This window comes from Rhinopithecus bieti, unplaced genomic scaffold (assembly GCF_001698545.2).
Source record: "Rhinopithecus bieti isolate Rb0 unplaced genomic scaffold, ASM169854v2 scaffold_10657, whole genome shotgun sequence".
In the NCBI taxonomy this organism is placed as follows: domain Eukaryota; kingdom Metazoa; phylum Chordata; class Mammalia; order Primates; family Cercopithecidae; genus Rhinopithecus; species Rhinopithecus bieti.
In genome coordinates, this window is record NW_016806691.1 from 1,339,383 (window position 1) to 1,347,517 (window position 8,135).

Genomic DNA, 8,135 nt, shown 5'->3' on the forward strand with positions numbered 1-8,135 from the left:
TCTCATGGCAGGAGGCCAAACAGCAAAAAAAATAGTGCATTAAACAACCAAAATTAAGGACTCTCAGAGTCCATTTCACTCCTCTGCCACCTCCACCAGAGCAGGTGCTGGTAACCACGGCTGAGAGACCTGCAGATAGTTCACATCACAGGATTCTGTGCAGACAATCCCCAGTACCAGCCAGAGCCTGGCAGCTCTCCTGGGTGGCTAGATCCAGAAGAGAAATAATAATCACTGCAGCTCAGTTCTCAGGAAAATGAGAAAAAGGGGGAGAGTAATACATCAAGGGAATACCCCTTGGGACAAAAGAATCTGAACAGTAGCCTTGAGATCCAGATCTTCCCTCTAACATAGCCTACCCAAATGAGAAGGAACCAGAAAAACAATTCTGGTAATATGAAAAAACAAGGTTCTTTCACACCCCCAAAAAAATCACACTAGCTCACCAGCAATGGATCCAAACAAAGAAGAAACCCCTGATTTACCTGAAAAAAAAAAAAAAAGTAGAAGGTTGATTATTAAGCTAATCAAGGAGGCACCAGAGAAATGTGAAGTCCAATTTGAAGAAATCCAAAAAACGATACAAGAAATGAGAAGAGAAATCATCAGTGAAGTAGATAGCATAGATAAAAAACAATCACAACTTCAGGAAACAAAGAACACACTTAGAGAATGCAAAATGCACTGGAAAATCTCAGCAATAGAAATGAACAAGCAGAAGAAAGAACTTCAGAGCTTGAAGAATTAACCCAATCTGACAAAGAAAAACGAATTTTAAAAAATGAACAAAGCCTCCAAGAAGTTTGGGATTATGTTAAATGACCAAACCTAAGAATAATTGATGTTCCTGAGGAAGAAGAGAAATCTAAAAGTTTGAAAAACATATTTAGGAGAATAATTAAGAAAAAGTTCCCTGGCCTTGGTGGAGACCTAGACATCCAAATACAAGAAACTCAAAGAACACCTGGGAAATTCATCACAAAGAAATCATCACCTAGACACACTGTCACCAGGTTATCTAAAGTCAAGACAAAGGATGTAATCTTAACAGCTGTGAGGCAAAAGCACCAGGTAACCTATAAAGGAAAACCTATCAGATTAACAGCAGATTTCTCGGTAGGAACTAGAAACTAGAAGGGATTGGGGCCCTATCTTCAGCCTCCTTAAACAAAACAATTATCAGCCAAGTATTCTGTATCCAGCAAAAAACTAAGCTTCACAAATGAAGGAAACATACAGTCTTTTTCAGACAAACAAATGCTGAGAGAATTCGCCACTACCAAGCCAGCACTACAAGAACTGGTAAAAGGAGCTCTAAATCTTGAAACAAATCCTGGAAACACATCAAAACAGAACCTCTTTAAAGCATAAATCTCACAGCATCTGTAAAACAAAACTACAAAAAAAAAAAAAAAAAAAAAGGTAGGCCAAGCATGGTGGCTCAAACCTGAATCCCAGCACTTTGGGAGGCCAAGGCAGGTGGATCATGAGGTCAGGAGATCAAGACCATCCTGATTAACATGGTGAAACCCCGTCTCTACTAAAAATACCAAAAATTAGCTGGATGTGGTGGCTGGCGCCTGTAGTCCCAGCTACTTGGGAGGCTGAGGCAGGAGAATGGCATGAACCCAGGAGGCGGAGCTTGCGGTGAGCCAAGATCGTGCCACTGCACTCCTGCCTGGGCTATAGAGTGAGACTCCGTCTCAAAAACAAACAAACAAACAAACAAAAACAAGGTATACAGGCAACAAATAGCACAATGAATAGAATAGTACTTTACATCTCAATACTGACATTGAATGTAAATGGCCTAAATGCTCCATTTAAAAGATACAGAATTGCACAATGAATACTAATTCACCAACCAAGTATCTGCTGCCTTCAAGATACTCAACACAAAAGGACTCACATAAACATGGTAAAGAAATGGAAAAAAAACATTCCATGCAAATGGATACCAAAAGCGAACAGGAGTAGCTATTCTTATATTAGATAAAACAAACTTTAAAGCAACAGCAAAAAAAGACAAAGAGATACATTATATAAAGACAAAAGGCCTTGTCCAACAGGAAAATATTACAATCCTAAATATATATGGAACTAACACTGGAGCTCCCAAATTTATAAAACAATTACTACTAGACCTAAGAAACAAGATAGAATGCAACACAATAATAGTGGGGGACTTCAATACTCCACTGATAGCACTAGACAAATCATTGAGACAGAGAGACAACAAAGAAACAATGGATTTAAACGATATCCTGGAACAAATGAACTTAACAGATATTTACAGAACATTCTACCCAACAACTGCAGAACATACATTCTATTCAACAGCATGTGAAACATTCACCAAGATAGACCATATGATGGTCCACAAAACAAGTCTCAGTAAATTTAAGAAAATCAAAATTATGTCAAGTACTCTCACAGACCACAGTGGAATAAAACTGAAAATCAACTCCAAAAGAAAACTTCAAAACTATGCAAACACATGAAAATTAAATAACCTGCTCCTGAATTATCATTGGTCATCAATGAAATCAAGATGAAAATTTAAAAAATTCTTTGACCTGAAAGGTAATAATGACACAACCTATCAAAACCTCTGGGATACAGCAAAGGCAGTGCTCAGAGGAAAGTTCATAGCCTTAAATGCCTACCTCAAAAAGTCCAAAACTGCACAAATACACAATCTAAGGTCACACCTCAAGGAACTAGAGAAACAAGAATAAACAAAACCCAAACCCAGCAGAAAAAAGGAAATAACTAGATCAGAGCAGAACTAAATGAATATGAAACCAACATAATACAAAAGAATTATGAAACCAAGAGCTGGTTCTTTGAAAAGGTAAATAAAATTGATAAGCTATTAGCAAGATTAACCAAGAAAAGGAGACAGTCCAAGTAAGCTCAATTAGAAACAAAAATGTTACAACCAACATTACAGAAAAACAAAAGATCATTCAAGGCTACTATGAACACCTTTACCTGCATAAACTAGAAAATCTGGAGGAGATGGATAAATTCCTGGAAATGCACAAATCTCTTTACTTAAATCAGGAAGAATTAGAAACCCTGAACAGACCAATAACAAGCAGTGAGACTGAAACGGTAATAAAAAAAATTTTCCAACCAAAAAATAAAAAATAAAAAATCCAGGACCAGATGGATTCACAGCTAATTCTACCAGACATTCAAAGAATTGGTACCAATCCTATTGACACTGTTCCACAAGACAGAGAAAGAGGGAATCCTCCCTAAATCATTCTGTCACCCTAATACCAAAACCAGGGATGGGCATAACAAAAAAAGAAACCTATAGACCAAGATCCCTGATGAACATAGATGCAGAAATCCTTAACTAAACACTGGCTAACTGAATCCAACAGCATACCAGAATAATCCACAATTATCAAGTGGGTTTCATATCAGGGATGCAGGGATGGTTTAACATACACAAGTCAATAAATGTGATACACCACACAAACAGAATTAAAACAAAATCACATGATCATCTCAATAGATGCAGAAAAAGCTTTTGACAAAATCCAGCGTCCTTTATGATTAACACTCTCAGCAAAATTGGCATACAAGGGACATATCTTAATGTAATAAAAGCCATCTATGACAAACCCACAGCCAACATTATAGTGAACAGGGAAAAGTTGAAAGCATTCCCTCTGAGAACTGGAAGAAGAGAAGGATGCCCACTCTCACCACCTCTATCCAACACAGTACTGGAAGTCCCAGCCAGAGCAATCAGACAAGAGAAAGAAATAAAGGGCATCCAAATCAGTAAAAAGGAAGTAAAACTCTTGCTGTTTTACTGATGATAGGATTGTATACCTAGAAAACCCTAGACTCCTTCAAGCAGCTCCTAGAACTGATAAATGAATTCAGCAAAGTTCCAGGATTCAACATTAACCTACAAAAATCAGTAGCTCTGCTATACACCAACAGCAACCAATCTGAGAATCAAATCAAGAACTCAACCTCTTTCACAATAGCTGCAAAATAAAATAAAATACTCAGGAATATACCTAACCAAGGATGTGAAAGACCTCTACAAGGAAAACTATAGAACACTGCTGAAAGAAATCACTGAATACACAAACAAATTGAAACACATCCCATGTTTGTGAATGGGTAGAATCAACATTGTGAAAATGACCATACTGCCAAAGGCAATCTACAAATTCAATGCAATTTCTGTCAAAATACTACCATCATGCTTCACAGAACTAGAAAAAAAAAATCTTAAAATTCATATGGAACCAAAAAGAGCCCACATAGCCACAGCAAGACCAAGCAAAAAGAACAAATCTGGAGGCATCACATTACCTGATTTCAAACTACGCTATAAGGCCATAGTCACCAGCACAGTACTGGTATAAAAATAGGCATACAGACCAATGGAACAGAATAGAGAACCCACAAATAAACCCAAATATTTATAGCCAACTCATCTTCAACAAAGCAAACAAAAACATAAAGTAGGGAAAGGACACCCTATTCAACAAACGGTTCTGGGATAACTGGCAAGTCACATGTAAAAGAAAGAAATTATCCTCATCTCTCACCTTACACAAAAATCAACTCAAGATGGATGAAGGACTTAAATCTAAGACCTGAAACTATAAAAATTCTAGAAGATAACAATTGGAAAAAACCCTTCTAGACACCGATAGGCTTAGGCAAAGATTTCATGACCAAGAACCCAAAAGTAAACGCAATAAAAACAAAGATAAATAGGTGGGGCTTAATGAAACTAAAGAGCTTTGCATGACAAAAGCAACAGTCAACAGAATAAACAGAAAACCCACAGAGTGGGAGAAAATCTTCACAATCTATATATTCAACAAAGGACTATAAAGAACTCAAACAAATAAGCAAAGAAAAAACAATCCCATCAAAAAGTGGGCTAACAACATGAATAGATAATTCTCAAAAGGAGATATAGAAATGGCCAACAAACATATGACAAAAATGCTCAACATCACTAATGATAAGTGAAACGCAAATCGAAACCACACTGCAATACCACCTTACTCCTACTAAGGGAGGAGACCACCCTCATATTGTCTTATGCCCAATTTCTGTCTCCAAAGAAAGAAGCAAAAACTAAAAGGCAGAAATGGAACCCACAGGCCGACAGCTCAGCACCGCACCCTAGGCCTGGTAGTTAATAATCAACCCCTGACCTAACTGCTTGTGTTATCTGTAGATTTCAAATACTGTATGGAAAAGCACTGTGAAAATCCCTGTCCTGTTCTATTCTGTTCTGTTCTGTTCTGATTACTGGTGCATGCAGCCCCAGTCACATACCCACTGCTTGCTCAATCGATCACGACCCTCTCATGCAGACCCCCTTAGAGTTGTAAGCCCTTAAAGGGGACAGGCATTCTCACTCAGGGAGCTCAGTTTTTGGAGATGTGAGTCTGCCAATGCTCCCAGTTGAATAAAGCCCTTTCCTTCTACAGCTCAGTGTCTGAGGGGTTCTTGTCTGCGGCTTGTCCTGCTATGCTACAAGAATGGTCATAATCAAAAAATTAAAAAATAATAGATATTGGTGTGGATGTGTTGAAAAGGTAATACTTCTACACTGCTGGTGGGAGTGCAAACTAGTATGAACACTATGGAAAGCAGTGTGGAGATTCCTTGAAGAACTAAAAGTAGAACTACCATTTGATCCAGCAATCCCACTACTGGATATCTTCCCAGAGCAAAAGAAGTCACTATACAAAAAATGATACTTGCATGTGCATATTTATAGCAGCACAATTTGCAGTTACAAAAATGTAGAACCAGCCCAAATGCCCATCAATCAATGAGTGGATAAAGAAACTGTGGTATATATATACGATGAAATACTACTCAGCCATAAACAGGAAAGAGTTAATGGCATTTGCAGCAACCTGGTTGGGATTGGAGACTACTATTCTAAGTGAAATAACTCAGGAATGGAAAACCAAACATCATATGTTCTCATTCACAGGTGGGAGTTAAGCTATGAGGATGCAAAAGCATAAGAATAATACAATGGACTTTGGGGACTCAGAGGGAAAGGGTGAGAACAGGGTGAGGGATAAAAGACTACAAATTGGGTAGAGTGTATACTGTGATGGGTGCACCAAAATCTCACAAATCACCACTAAAGAAATTATGCATGTAACCAAATACCACCTGTTCTTCAAAACCTATGGAAACATAAAATTTTAAAAGTGTACATACATGTGATTTTAAAAAAGCAATAATGACTGTTTACGCTTCAGTGGAAATGCTGTCTTCTTGGCTCAGCTGAATGCATGAAGGCACAAAGAAGAATTTCTTCATCATTGTGTCTGAAGTAATTCCTGCATCTTGCATCTCATACCAATTAATAATTCCCATGAAGCCTCCACAAATATCTAACATGTTCATCATAAAACCAAAGTCTCTAACCATGCCAAACACACATCGAGCATCAGATAGAGCATGTGCATATACTTGAGATTCTTTGCAAGCACTTAAAACATGAAATTTTAACCCCAATCATTTGGACATCAAGTTTCTTAGCACATTCCAAAAAAATGCCTACAGTTATTTGGGGAAGTGCCAAATTTCATGCTACCCTCTTCACCACCAATATTATCTTCTGTTGCAAAATGTGGCAAGACCCTAAGAGAAGAGGAGATGATCAAGGCAGAGTTCATTTACATCATCATCTGCACACGTGAAGCCTGAAGATTGTAAGAAGTATGTTGGTTATGTTGTTAGTGCTCACAAATCCAGCAATAGGTGAATCAAATAAACTTAAGGAAAAACAGTCTTGGCATTTGGGTGATTACATACAGTTTTCTTCAATTCAATTTTATTGTTTCATGTCATAATATTTGCTCCAACTTCTGCTGCATACTTTATTTGAGACACTTGCTTGTAAGGACTGACATAAATGTTTTCTGCGGATACACATGACTCTTTTACTAAAGCCATTTCATTTTTATTGGAATAAGCAAATCCAGTGCCAAGAGCTGTTAAAATCTCAAGTACAGCTGGAGTAGAGTTGCACTTCACTGTGTAGAATGGCTTTATCTGAGCCACTACATTGACTGTGTTTCTTCACAGTCTTTCCAAGATCTCCCACAAAAAAAGATTTTTGCCTTGTCAGAGAATGTTCAAAAAACATAGTTATCAATAACATTTATAAGGTTTGTTCCTTCATCCAACAGACCAATGAAATGTTTGCATCATCAATAAATCCCGTCATCTCAGCTGAATTTTCACAAAACTAAGTCATAAACCAGGAAAAATAAGGAATGGGTTACAAGCCTATGTCTTGGTTCTTAGAATATGCAACAAAATGGACAAGTTGAGAGATGGAATCCCCCATCATCAGCTGGGTTCCCAAGGTGGCTCAATGTCTGAAGTTGAACTGCTGTCTATACAGCAATTCTCCTAGGCCCTCTGGGTAGGTGTATACTTGGACAGAAAGTTTGCATGAGATAATGGCTCAAAGATTTGGGTAAAGCATCTTCTCTTTTTTCGTGATATTTTTAAGGAGAGATGTGGTTACTTTCAGCAGAAATATCCAAGGTGGCCTGGGTCATAGGCTGTGGGAACAACGTGGAGGTAAAAACATGCAACAGCATGAGAATGGATGAGAAGAGGCAGAGATGGCGATGGCAGGAGGAAAAAAGGAAACACTGCTGCTGGCTAGAGAAGAGCCAGATATTATAGTTCTCATTGGTATTTTGATAGGGATTGAATTGAATATGTAGATTGTATTGGATAGTATAACAATATTAATTCTTTTGATCTATGAGCACGGAATATATTTTCATTTGTTATGTCCTCTTGAATTGTTTTCATTAGTGTTTTACAGGTTCCATTGTATAGATCTTTACTTCTTTGGTTAAATTTATTCTTAAGTGTTTTATTTATTTATTTAGTAGCTATTGCAAACGGGATTGCTTTCTTGGTTTCTTTTTCAACTTGTTCACTCTTGGTATATATAAATGCTATTGTTTTATGTATGTTGATTTTCTATCCTGCAACTCTACTTAATTTGTTTATCAGTTCTAATAGTTTTTTTGGTGGAGTCTGTAGGTTTTTCCAAATGTAAGATCATGTCATCTGCAAACAAGGATAAT

General features: G+C 37.4%; 1 pseudogene; it reads right to left on the minus strand.

The window, feature by feature from the left end:
• Positions 1-6,267: 6,267 nt before the first annotated feature.
• On the minus strand, positions 6,268-7,252 carry LOC108533076 (antizyme inhibitor 1-like; annotated as a pseudogene).
• Between the last annotated feature and the right edge of the window lie 883 nt (positions 7,253-8,135).